This window comes from Phascolarctos cinereus, unplaced genomic scaffold (assembly GCF_003287225.1).
Source record: "Phascolarctos cinereus isolate Bilbo 61053 unplaced genomic scaffold, phaCin_HiC Scaffold_4;HRSCAF=312, whole genome shotgun sequence".
Taxonomy (NCBI): Eukaryota; Metazoa; Chordata; class Mammalia; order Diprotodontia; family Phascolarctidae; genus Phascolarctos; species Phascolarctos cinereus.
The window spans coordinates 295,994,959-296,009,583 of NW_027555847.1; positions in this window are offsets into that span (position 1 = coordinate 295,994,959).

The window sequence follows — 14,625 nt, forward strand, 5'->3', positions numbered from 1 at the left end:
GAAAACCTATGCTTTTTACAGTGTCTTTGTTTATTTGTGTCCTAAATATTATCTGCTTTGGTTGGTTTACAATATGTGTCTTCTCTCAATGCTATTAGATTTTTAAAAAATCATTTTACTCTGGTCAAATTTTCTTCAAGTTGTTCTATAGTTTCCATTTGCTTTTTAATACCCTCTTTGGTCTGGTAGAGATTTCCTGTTATATTATAAAGAACTATAATATTGTCATGTTCTAAATTTATTATGTCTTATTTTTCATACTGACAAGTTTAAAAACAATCAACAGCCTAAGAGTAAGATTGTGAAACACTTACTTAATATCATCCTACACTACAAACATCTTGAAGTTTAAGTTTACTGCAGGTTTAATCTAAAGAAGTAGTGTGGCATGGATGACAAAACAACAAAACAAACTAATGACCATAATAATGGAAGCACAGTGTCCATAAAAAGAAGAGAAAGTCCCAATGTATTCTGCAATGGTTAAATTGCATCTTGAGTGTTATATTTAGTTCCACTTTCCATATTTTAAGAAGGACACAGATCAATTGCAGCATGTATAGAGCTGGATGACTGAGATGGAGAAGGGACTAGAAAACACATCATAGAATGAATAACTAAGAAATTGGGAGTGTTTATTCTTTTTTTCCCCTTTTTTATTAGTTAATTTATGTTTAGTTTTTAACATTCACTTCCATAAGATTTTGAGTTCCAAATTTTCTCCCCATCACATCCCTCCTCCCATCCCAAGACAGTGTGCATTCTGAATGTACCTTCCCCTAATCTGCCCTTCCTTCTATCTCCCAACCCCCTTCTCTTATCCCTGTCCCCTTCTATTTTCCTGTAGGGCAGGATAGATTTCTATACCCCATTGCCTGTATATCTTATTTCCCAGTTGCCTGTTAAAACAATATTTAACATTTGTTTTTAAAACTTTGGGTTCCAAATTTTCTCCCTTCCTCCCCCCCCCATCCACCCTCATTGAGAAGGCAAGCAACTTGATACAGGTTATACATGAGTAGTCATGCAAAACACTTCCATAGTAGTCGTATTGTGAAAAACTAAGTACATTTCCCTTCATCCTATCCTGCCCCCCATTTATTTTATTGTACCTTATTAGAAGTGTTTTCTTCTGATTACCCCCTCCCCCAATCTACCCTTCTCTCTGTCATGCCCCTGTTCTCTTATCCCCTTCCTCCCTATTTTCCTGTAAGGTAAAATAGATTTCCATACCTAATTGAGTGTGTATGTTATTCCCTCTTTAAGCCAAATCCAATGAGAATAAGATTTATTCATCCACTCTCACTTTCCCCTTTTTCCCTTCCACTGTAAAAGCCTTTTCTTTTCTGTTTTATGTGAGATAATTCACCCCATTCTAACTCTCCCTTTCTCCTTCTCCCAGTATAATCCTCTCTCATCCCTTAATTTTATTCTCCAGATATCACCCCTTCATCTTCAATTTACCCTGTATCCTCTATCTATCTATCTATCTATCTATCTATCTATCTATCTATCTATCTATCTATCTGTCTGTCTGTCTGTCTGTCTGTCTGTCTGTCTGTCTGTCTGTCTGTCTATTAATCTATCCATGTAATTTATTTCCCTCCAACTATCCTAATACTGACAAAAGTCATCTTTCCATACAGGAATGTAAACACTTCAACTTTAGTAAGTCCCTTATGATTTCTCTTTCCTGTTTACCTCTTCATGCTTCTTTTGAGTCTTGTATTTGAAAGTCAAGTTTTCTATTCAGCTCTGGTCTTTTCATCAAGAATGCTTGATAGTCCTCTTTCACTGAATGCCCATTTTTTCCCCTGAAGGATTATATTTAGTTTTGCTGGGTAGGGTGATTCTTGCTAGTAATCCTATCTCCTTTGACCTCTGGAATAGTGTATTCCAACTCCTCTGGTCCCTTAATGTAGAAGCTGCTAAATCCTGTGTTATCCTGATTGTGTTTCCACAATATTTGAATTGTTTCTTTCTGGCTGCTTGCAATATTTTCTCCTTGATTTGGGAACTCTGAAATTTGGCTACAATATTCCTAGGAGTTTTCCTTTGGGGATCTCTTTCAGGAGGTGATTGGTGAATTCTTTCCATTTCTATTTACCCTCTGGTTCTAGAATATCAGGGCAGTTTTCCTTGATAATTTCTTGAAAGATGATGTCTAGGCTCTTTTTTCCATCATGGCTTTCAGATAATCCAATAATTTTTAAATTATCTCTCCTGAATCTATTTTCCAGGTCAGTTGTTTTTCCAATGAGATATTTCACATTGTCTTCTATTTTTTCATTCTTTGGTTTTGTTTTACAATGTCTTGATTTCTCATAAAGTCACTAGCTTCCATTTGCTCCATTCTTTTAAGGAAGTGTTTTCTCCAGTGAGCTTTTGGACTTCCTTTTCCATTTGGTCAATTCTGCTTTTTAAGGCATTCCTCTCCTCATTGGCTTTTTGGACCTCTTTTGCCATTTGGGTTAGTGTATTTTTGAATGTGTTATTTTCTTCAGTATTTTTTTGGGTATCCTTTAGTAAGCTGTCGACTTGTTTTTCATGATTTTCTTGCATCACTCTCATTTCTCTTCCCAGTTTTTCCTCTACTTCTCTTACTTGCTTCTCAAAATCATTTTTGAGCTCTTCCATAGCCAGGGACCAATTCATATTTTTCTTGGAGGCTTTGGATGTAGGAGCTTTGACTTTATTGTCTTCTTCTGGTTGTATATTTTGATCTTTTTTGTCAACAAAGAAAGATCCTATGGTCTGACTTTTTTTGCACAGTTTGCTCATGATCCCAGGCAATTATTTGAGTTATAAACTGTTTGTTAAGGTAGGGGTCTACTTCTAGTGTGGAGCATGTCCTGTCCTGAGCTTTGGGGTTTTTGTGCAGTTGTTTTCAGAGACACTTCTAAGGACCTGTAAATTTTCAGTTCTTCCAAGGTGGTATGATAAGGGGCGAGGTGTTTACTACTTTCCTGACCTGTCTATGAGTGACCACAAGTGCTCTTTTCTGCTTTGGAACTGTGAGAAGGATTCTCTCTCTACTACCACTACATGCTCCACTACCCCAGTGCTCCTCCTCACCCCAGGACCACTACCTGGAACTGCAACCCAGATCCAACCATGGGCAAAGTAAGAGAATCTTGTCTCAGCACCAGCAAAGAAATCCCCACAATCCCACTCTGATCAGCCACTCAAATCTCCCTCTGTCTGTGGGCTGAGATGTGGAGGCAGCTGCTGCTCTGGGGCTGTGTTGGGACTGGGGCTGGAACCATATTTCTCTCACCATGGTCATAAGACTTTTCCTACTGACATTCTAAGTTGTCTTTGGCATCTGTGGGTTGAGAAGTCTGGAAACTGCCACAGCTGCCCGTGATTTAGTCCTCTGAGGCCTGCCCCAGGTTTGCTGAGGCCCAGTCTTTCCCTGCAGTGAACAGTGCCCCTCTCTCAGCCTAGTGCAATAGACCTTTTCAATCAACCATCCAGGTTGTCTTGTCCTGGAAATTTGTTTCCCTCTGTCTTTTTGTGGGTTCTCCTGCTCTAGAATTTATTTAGAGCCATTTTTACAGGTATTTGGAGGTGTTTGGGGGAAGAGCTCAAGCAAGTGCTTTTACTCTACCATCTTGGTTCCTCCCGGGAGTCTTTATTCTTGAGAAAAAAATGTGTGAAGTGGACATAGGAAATATTCTTAAATATTCAGAGTGCTTTCATCTAGATTATTGGCTAGACATTTTTTTGCTAAAGAGAAGAATTATGGCCAATTGGTAGGAGTTATAGAGACACAAAATAGAGAAAAACATTTTGATATATTCATCTGTACAAAAATTTCATATGCTACTTTATGAAGTGATGAGTTTCCTGCCACCAAAAATATTTGAGCAGAGGTTCTGTGACTATTATTCAATTCAACTGGCTAGCAGCATAATCAAAAGTTATAAAAATGATCATTCAGGGCTTACTAGATACTGATTATTCTTTTATTGGATTATATAGGTAAGTAATCCAATAATTAGCTCTTGGCCATTTAATAGCTTCATCAGAGATTTCTTACTAATATACAATGATGTTTGACCTTGGATGACCAAAGTCAGGTATGAACCTGCACCAACATATATAGAGTAAAAAATTTCCATGATCTAGATTGAATTTCCAGTTAGTAATGATATCTACTACCTGAGTAATGCTCTGGAAGTTTACAGTCTACACAGTTAAAATATATATATATATATATATATATATATATATATAGACGGAAAAAATCAAAGGCAAAAAAAAGTTTGATACTGTTTCTGAACATTCAGAATGTCGTTAGGCACTGATTTTTGATTCATGTGGCCTGAGTGTAGTTCATATACTCCATTTAACTACCTGGGCTATTCCTTCAGTCACCCACGAGCTCAACAAAATGAAGAAAAGCAAGCTTCGAAAAGGTAAGAGCCAAGAGGTTCTGGAATGTGACCAATATGGCTGTTGGTAAAAAGCAATGCTTATACAAATGAAATTCTGAAGAAGGACATATGTAGACAATGAATAATAATAAGATTTCTAATCAGCATTTTCAAGAAAAGATGGATTATCCATCAATCAACCAATCAACAGGCATTTGTTAAATTTTTACTTTGTGACAAGCACTGTGCTATGTGTTTGGAATACAAAGACAAGGCAAAAACAGTCCATGTTCTCAAAGAACTTGCATTTTAATAGGGGGACACAAGAAATATGTAAGTAAGGGAGGGAGACCAAAGCAAGGCTTCCTTGCATAAGAAGGGATTTGAACTGAATCCTGAAAGAAGTTTGGGATCCTAAGAAATGGAAGTGAGGAAAGATAGAGTAACAAAAAAAGTGGGGCACATAGCTAGAGCAAAGACAGCATCATATGTGATGTATGGACTATATGGACTACAGTAGTCCAATGTACCTGGATTGCAGACTCTTTGAAGGCAAGGGATATATAAGAAGGCTAGAAAAGTTGGAAGGGGCCAGGTTGTGAATAGCTGTAAATGCCAGATAGAAGTAAATATTTTATCCTTGATGTAATAGGGATTCACTTGACTTGTTGGGTATAGGCTGTGATATTGTCAGACCTCCACTTTAGGAAAATTACTTTGGCAACTGCATGGAACATGAACTGAAGAGGGGAGAGCAAATCTAATACATTTTGAAGCTAAATTTGAATTCAAATTCATAATGATGGCTCTATGATGTCCCTTAGATGCATCAACAGAATGTGTTGCTATGACCAAGAATACCTTCAAGAAAAAAAAAAGCTACCTCCTCTCTTTGGATAATAAAACTATCCTATATTTTACCCAGAATGTTTATAGCCTACTCAGAGAGGATACACCAGAGACTTTTTTAAAAAATAAGAGAAATATAATTTAAATTATAAGGAAGTAAAAGAGGCATGATGTAAGGATAGACAAAAAAAATAGAATGCAAATCTGAAAAAATGAAGATTGTAAGAGAATACTTAAATCTATAAGATCATGGAGAACATGGAAAAAGTAAATTGATTCACAAAATTCCAGGATACTCCACTCGTGGGTAACATGATATGCTTAAAAGTGGTATCAGAATAAAAATATATCGTGTAAGTCCTAGAAAAAAGGAATATAAGATAAAAAGTCATAAGTTACAGAATGATCTGTATTAGTCCAATGATGATAAATCCTACCTTGAGTTATCAAGGAAACATGGAACTCTTTGTGGCTTTTCTGTAATTTGTCAAAGATGACATCATAAAGGGCATCTCTCATAGTTACTTGCCAAGTACCCCCTGGGTGCCAATGTCAAAGACATGATGGTTGGATCTCTGGCCTAATCAGATATGACATTTTGTATATATTTTAAATCCTTAAATAAAACTTTCTGTCAGTTTCATCATTTCTGAATGGGAAGGACAATTATAACATCTAATACCTAAAGCTAGAGTTGTTCCTTTCATTCTGAATAATGGGGTCTTGCTGACAACTGGCATTATTATATCCACTGTGACTTCTGTCCTACTATGAGCTACCTCCAAATTTCTACTTATCTTCTTGGCTTCTTTTCTGTGGTGACTATCTTTGTGTCTTGCCAGTCCTGTTCACTAAGCTATTGACTCTTTTTTCATGAATGTCTGCAAATAGCCGTGGTTCAAAGCAGTATAGATTTTGCTGAGAAGTAAAACACCAAGATGATGAAACAAACTATTCATGCTTGACTTATTTCCCTGCTTTCATCCTAGACCATATAATATCCATTTAAAAACAAATTTCACAATATAATGTCCAATATTTTTCTTATATGAGTATAATGTTATCTTGAAGAGTGACCTGCCATACAGATAGTATGTGTCAGACATAGTAACTGAACCAGATTGTCCTGGTTCCAAAGCCGGTCCTCTATCTACTAACTACACCTTGCTGACTCTCTCATTTCTAGGTTGTTTTTTTTTTTTTTTAGAAGGCTTGTGATTTCATTGGTGCAACTTCTACAGAGAAAAGATTTTGTAAAATTGATGAAAAGCACACTTCTTTGCAACTATGCCCTACAGGCACAAAGAGATTAAGTGACTTGCTCAGAGTCATTTGGTCATTTCAAGTCCAGGGCAGTACTTGAATCTAGGTGATCCTGACTCCTAGGCTACCCGTTTCTCTACTGCATCATATTAGCTGAGAAGGCAAACAACCACCTTTTTTCCCTCTGAAATATGAAGATGCTTATAAGATCCAGAGCTGCAAGGGACTTCACTAGCCATCTTATCTAATCTTCTCATTTTACATTTGAGAAAAGTGAAGCTCAGAGGGTTGACTTTGCCCAGGGTAACATAGGTAATAAGCATCAGAAGAGTGATTTGAATCCAGGTCCTTTCACTCCAAAGCCACTGTATTTTCTATTCTGCTGAAGTTTTTTGTTTGTTTGTGTTTGAATTACTCAATTTGCCAATTCAGTTTTTCGAGTGAATGTTTAGCAAACTCCTCAAGGAATTATGGAGTCAGGTCTTCAGACTGTTACTTCATATACCATTGACACAAATCCTGCTGCCAGTAAATGTCATGCCATTTTATCTGAGCAACTCCCTTTAGGGAATAAGCATTGAAACAGACTTTTGATGAAACAGTTTTAAGGTAGTTTCTAGACTCTGTATTACACTCATGACCATATTTGTTTCTGTTGCTTTCCATAACACTAAATTGCTCTTTTCTCTCCACACACTCTGTCTAGTATATTTCAAGTATTTTCATGATTTTGAATGCTGCTTTCATATGTTGGCCCACATCTATATCCGGTCCCTTTTTTCTCTAAACTGGCCTTGAAATCTGGGTGTCAATTTTAATTCTTATATAGCCAGATCAGGAAAACAAAAACAAAACTGAAAAGTCCAGTTACAATTTCCTTCCAAATATTTTCTCTTAGCCATACCATCTTCTCCACTCCTATTTTAATCACTCTAGTCTAATCGCTCATCATCTCATGACAGGATTACTGCAGTAGCATTTTAGCTGGACTTTCTGCCTCCAGTCTTCCCCTTATTTCAGTATATCCTGCATAACATTGCTAGAATAAGCCTTGTTGAACTCAGTTTTCATCATGTCATTGAACTACTCAAAATCCTTAATAGCTTCCATTTTTTTAAACTCTATCAAGTTTAAACTCCTCTGAATGGATTTCAAGGTTCTCCTTAATCTTGTTCCAACTCTTCTGTCCTGTGTTATTTCTCAATACTTCACCATACACTCCCCCAGTTTTAGTAAGACCTGTCATCACTATCCTAGGAATACGGAGAACTCATTCCTGCCTCTGTGATTTCATAAGAAGGAGATTTGTTCAATTGTTTCAATCACATCCAATCCCCATTTGGGGTTTTGTTGGCAAAAATGCTGGAGTGGTTTGCCATTTCCTTCTCCAGTTCTTTTTACAGATGAGGAAACTGAGACAAACAGAGTTAAGTGACTTACCCAGGGTTACATAGTCAGTAAGTGTCTGAGGCCAGATTTGAACTCAGGAAGATGAGTCTCCTAACTTCAGGCCCTGCACTCTATGCACTGAGCCATCTAGCTGCCCATGAGAGATAGATGGATGTAGTAAAGAAAATACACTTGAAGTTCAAATCTTACCTTGAACACTTACTGCCTAGACTCTGAGCCTCGTTTTCTTCATGAGTCAAGTGGGAATCATAGCTTCTGTAGTACTGACTTCACAGAGTTTCTACAAAGGAGGAAATGAAAAACTGTATGCAAAATGTATTGCAAAGTCAAAAAGTGTTATATACTCCTGCCAGATATAGTTCTTCCTGGTATTCCCTTCATTTGGAATGCTTTTCCTCTTCATTCTACCAATTCAATCATGCCCATCTCAAGTTTCGCCTCCTACGTGGAGCTTTTCCTGACTATTCTAGCTCTCATTTATCTTCTACTAATTATATATCAGTTACTAAACTTTTTAGTGTGCTAGTCTGTTTCTACAGCTGAATTACTAGAAAGGAGTCAGAGGTACTGAGTTCAAATTCTATCTTGGACACTGAAGAAGTCACAACCTCTCTGGACCTCAGTTTTCCCAGCTACAAAATGAGGGGACCTGAGCATCTTGAGGTAAAAAACAAAATGAAATAAAACAAAAACCCCACAATGTCCAATCCTTTTGTATTCTAACAATCTAGTGAAATTCTGAGACATAGTAGGTGCTGAAAATATGTGTAATTATTAATTTATCATAATCGGTCCTTGAGTCTCCAGTGGGATCTTGATTCATTTTATATAGCTGGAGTATAGTGTTGTTTGGGGTAGTATAATAAGATAATTAATATTATGCTCACCCCGGTTGGTCTAATCAGAGCATTTTTACTCAGGCAGTACGAGACTTATTCACATATTTGGTGTATTTTCTCTATTTATTATCGCCCTTAAGATTTTAAGACTTTGTACAGTTAACACAGTTGCCATACCAATGTTTTATATATTTTTATGACTCATACATCACACATTTGTCCTTTCCATTTTATCTGAGAACAAGCTGTGAGCATTTTGTACATTGTTTCAGTCAAACAGATCAGAGGAAAAAATATAGCTGAAAATGCAGCACCATTTCCTCAATTATGTCCACATAATAAATAGCACTTGGCAATCCAGTAGTTCCACATGGTACATGTATAGTGCTATCTCTCAGACATCCCACCACTGGGACAGTAGTTTCATGGATCTGCCAGCCTTACAAATTAGTTTCAGAAAGATTTGTTTTCAATAGTTGAGTTTAAAAACATTCTAAATTACATTTAGTGTAGTTTGTTTAAAGCTTTTTTTCTTGCCTATCTTCTTGTGTTGCAGCTTAATTTTTCACTGTCTCATTTTAATTTCTCTCTTTTCCAGATTTCAACCTCTTGTTCATTATTCTTTGTCTTCTCCCTCTTCCTAGCTTTTCTTCTTGCAGCTGGGCTTTGGGATGAAGGGGTAGAAGCAGCTGCTGGACCAGAATTTTAAAATTATTCACTGATATGATTTCTTGAGGTAAAACACCCTTTTAAAAGTATTGCTCAACAATTAAATGTTTCTATCGTCCTCGAACTGTGGGTCAATTTCTGCCAAAGATATGCTTTACAGTTGTTTATGTTGGTTCTGTTCCCTTCCTATTATGCATTCCTTGATTTGCTCTTTGTTTGTTAGTGTTTTCTGTTGTGCTTTGTCCTCATTTCCTCTTCATATCTCATCTGAAGCGCTGACTCTGTTCATCTGGCTCTTCCCTTTTTGTGGGCTTTTGTTGATGCTTTCCTTCCTGTCACAAAGTTCAAGTGTGCTTTGCACTGTTTTTTTCTCAAACTTTAAAGGGCAAATTTTCAGAGAATAAAGTGGTGGGGGGAGGAGGGAGAGTTTTGAGCAGGCAGTTAATTGTCTGAATACTTGGCCACCTGCCCTACCTTTGAAGGCCATGACTAATGAAATGTGCTCCAATATGAAGCATGACTGACCTCAGCAGGTACAAGGACTGGAGGGCACGAAATTGTGCCCAAAAGAAAGTGAGGTCTAGTAGGAACCTTTCAGATGTCTGGCCTTGAGTGTTACCTCTACACTGAAGTGTCTTGTAATCTTTAAGCAGTTATACCAGACTTTTGCAAAGTACCACTTGAGCGGTAGGTTTCAATAGAGGCATTGACTGTTTAAGTATATAGTTCCCACAAGTGCACTGAAAAATTGCCTTCTTCATGGTGATTATTTTATCTTTAGATGTACAGATATGTGTTTTGCCACTCAGTTCAAATCTGTTGATTTTTACCATCCACAAGAACTTGGGACATATGGGCTAAGTTGACTCTGCCTCTCATTTGTTTCAGAATTACTTTTCATTGCAAATGGCTTTCTTTTAACTTGCAGATTATGGTAGGCTGATTATGGGATAGAAGAGGGGATCTGATGAGACCCCAACATTCTCAATATTTTTCTTCTTGCAGCGATTGCTAATAAAATATAGGCAACAAATCAACCCACTGATTTTTATGTCTGAGGTACTCAGTCCTACATAACATCTGGATTCTAGACATTGACCAAAGACTAAAGCCTATCATTCATCATTTGGTTATTATTTGATAACTGATCTCAAGCAAGCTTGACCTAGTAAGAATGACTCATATAAGTAAGACCTATAGGAGAGTATCAGAAGTTAATGTAAGGCACATTTTAGGTCACTAGCCTTTGGCTAACCTTTAAAACATCCACATTGTACTTATGGGTATAGTTTCAGAGGAAAAGGTGAAAAATGATATTTTCTTAATAATTAGTATTGTTTTACTTTTTAAAAGGTTTGTTTATCAAAGATTCTGAGTCTTATGGTGACTGGCTCTGTATCCAGGGACAAACAGAGAAAACAATTTCCTGTCCCACATTTTTCTGGTCTTCTACCCCCACCTTAATCACAACATTGTTGACTTTCAAGATTGTCTAACTGATACTCTTTCTTTTCACTTCAGATTTTCCCATGAACAATTCTCTGAAGCCTCCCTTCATTCCTCATTGAAATGACAAGCAGAATGATTTCAGAAAAACCTAGGAAAACTTACATAAACTGATGCAGGGTGAGGTGAGCAGAACCAGGAGGACTTTGTAAACATTTTAACAGAGTGTTTGGCTGGAAGTGACCTTAGAGATCTGCAGTTTTCCAGTCTTTGGGACTTGGACTCAGTAGTGGAGCAATGCAAGAATTATCATAAGAGGTTTGCAATCCATACGCAAATTGGCATAGAAGTAAACTTACTTTCTGTAGAAAGCCAAATAATGTCACACAATTTTTAAAAAAATGTTTATAGGGGCAGTCTTGATAAAGAAAGCACACATTCATTTCAAAATGTTAATGAATCAACACTAGGTTGCTTTTTTTTGTTCTTTTTTTTGTTTGTCTTTTTTTTTTTGGTAATGAATTTTCTCAGTTAATAGATGTAAGTAGCAAAAGACTAGGGGTGTAAAGGGAAGCTAGATTGTGCAGTGGATAGAGTGCAGGGTCTGGAGTAACTCATTGTCCTGAGTTCAAATCTGGCCACAGACACTTACTAGCTGTGTGACTGTGGGCAAGTCATTTAACCCTATTTGCCTCAGTTTCTTCATCTGTAAATTGCCCTGAAAAGGAAATGGCAGTATCTTTGCCAAGAAAACCCCAAATGGAGTCATGAAGAATCAGACATGACTGAGTAACAACCACAAGGGATATGAAAATATTTTTCATGTTAAAAGAGGATTTCATTTCAGAAAGACTGGAAACCACTGATCTAATCCAACTATTCTCATTTTGTAGACAAGGAGTAATTTGCCCACTCTTGGGCCTATTAGTAAATAAAACATCTCTTTCTGTTGTGCTTTCTTTCCCCCTTGCAATGCAAAAACAGACAACAACTGGTCAGCACATCCCTCAGCCAACTAAAAGTAAGAGGAAAGGGGAAACTGATCCTCTCTTTAACCTTAGAAAATGCCTTTGTTACTAGTTTGACACCAAGCCAGAATTTACCTAGTTTTTAAAAGCTCAGTGTATCTCAGAGGCCTGCTACTATCTGAGTAAACAGAGCTAGTTTTCCTTGAGTGAAGCTGGCTACCCTCTAAACTACCACTGCTCTTTAATTTCACTCTCCACAAGCGAGCTTACTCAGAAGACTCATCATGTAATTTCACACAAAGCTACATTGAATATGCCAACACCTAGATCTTGCTTTTTCCCATTATATATTCTTGAGTGTTTAATACCTAGGCATTTTGAAAAATATATTGTTGTAGAGAAAAAAACTTGAGAAAAGACTTTTTATTTGGCCTGTGTGACTAGCAGTTTTTGTCCTGATCCAACTGGGGTGTGATTATGCAGGACTGTTTAGCAGAGTATGCAGGAAGATGCTTCTTAGATTCTGGAAAGCTAAGCTAGAGAGCACTGCTTTTTCAAGGACATATGATTTCAGAGTTTAACATCATTTACTTCATAGGTTTTGATCACCTACATTAGTTGTCATTTTAATGAAGGCCTCAGACACAAGCCCAGACAAAATGTATCATATCTATCTAGTTGGATTGGGAACTGACCATTGATATTAACATGATTGTCGGTTTTGATTTTTCTTTTTTCTTCTTTTTTTAACTAGTTTTGCAGTATAAGGCTTATAGTGAAGCTTGACATTACTCATTATTGAGTAAATCTAAAGTAAAAAAAATAGCTTCCTTTAATCACTGCTCTACATAAGATAGAAAACCAAATGAATTGAAAGGGCTTCAATTAGATAAAGTTTAAGTCAATAATTCTGTACTAGACATGGTGATGGAAGCCCAGAAATCTATAAGACAGGAAATTACTTGGTCTCTATATCCCTTAACACACTATCACCATAATGCCCAGGTCTTTTGATAAGTGAAACTTGCAAATCTTAAATAATATTGACTGTTAAAAAAAATCATCTTTAGACTTTTCCTCTGGGATCTATCGTTTACCTATCTTTATCTGTCCATCTATCTATCATCTATCTCATTTATATATGTGTACATAAATACATATACATGTATGTATACACAAAATTTTCTTGGGAGTACTGTTTGATATGTCATAAGCTTCTAAGGTAGCAATTCTTCAACTTGAACCACAAATATCCTCTTAAGTATATCTCAAAAATACTTTGTCCTATTATGAGCATTGCTTATAATGGTAGTTTTTTTCCTTTTAAGTGAGGTTGCCAGCTTTTAAAGCACTGGAAAACATTCATTATAACTTAGTCATAAAGAGAGTTATAATGGATGATTCTAGCATGTGATTTAAGTAGCACCCTCAAATTAGAGGCAGGGAGTTAGATTTTGTAACATAGGCCTCTGAGGCAGAGATTCTAGAATACTACAAGGCTGCTTCTGGTTAGGCTGCTCCTAAGGAAGGGGAAAAGGGAGGGATAGGGAGGAATCACATATCAGGAGAAATGGAAATAATAATCACCTCCACGTCAATATTATTATTATTCTTTTACATACAAGGAAACTGAAAATGAAAGAAATGAAGTGGCATGCTCAGAGTCATATACCTAGTAAGTGAATGAGGCTGGAGTTGAACTTGGGTCTTCTTAACTCCAAGTGCAATGCCATATTCACTGTACCACCTACATGCATATGGTTTAGGTTAATTGTTAGTCTCCTTGTTTCTTTAATTATTTTTACATGTCAAATGCCAAGTTCAACTTTTTTTTTTCTTTTCGACTTGCTGAATGGTTAAAAGTGCTGTTGTTAACCTTCAATTTTTTGGCAACCTAGGACAAAGTCCCAGCTGCCCTTCCGTAGTTGCAATTCAGGTCACAAGTGATGTAGCCCTGAAACCACATGGATCCTAAGACATTTACACTCTGCATAATGATGGTTTCACACAGAATTTCTCTGAGTACTGACTAAGCACAGATTTTTACTTATCTTAGTGCATTTGCCAATTATGAATATATCATTGGCTTTGCTAAGTGATTTTTACAACCCAGCTCCTTGTAAAGAGCTTTATAGCTTTAATTTTCACTAATTTCTCATACTAATTAATACTAAAGTAATAGAAGTCTCTGAAAGTACTGTTGTCCTGAAGAGCATATAGGGATATAGTACTAATAGTACTATGATGATATAGTACTATTAATGCTATGTGTTGTTGGCTTGGTTGTACCTCAATAAAAAGAATTATGATGTTAATAATAATAAATAACAGCATATATATATATGTGTGTGTGTATATATATATATATATATATACTTACATACATACATACATACATACATATATCTGTGTGTATATATGCATATACAAATACATGTACATTTAAATAAAATGTTAAAGTTTGTAAAGAACATTATATGCATTATTTCCTTTGATCCTCATAAGAACCTACGAGGTAGGTGCTATTGTTATTATTCTCATTTTAATGATGAAGAAACTGAGGCTAGAAGTCGAGGGACTTCCTCAGGGTCAGTATCTGAGGCAAGATTTAAACTTGAGTCACCCTGGCTCTTAAACACAGCACACTCTATATACTTTTTCTCCTAGTTACCTATGACAAGAACCAGGATTGAACTTCAAGGCAAAATGGTTTCTTTGTAGCCTTTTTTTTTCTTATATTTTTCACTTCCGAAATTACTAGTGGAAGGTAGATATATCTAAACACTTAAGCAAAACAGAGAA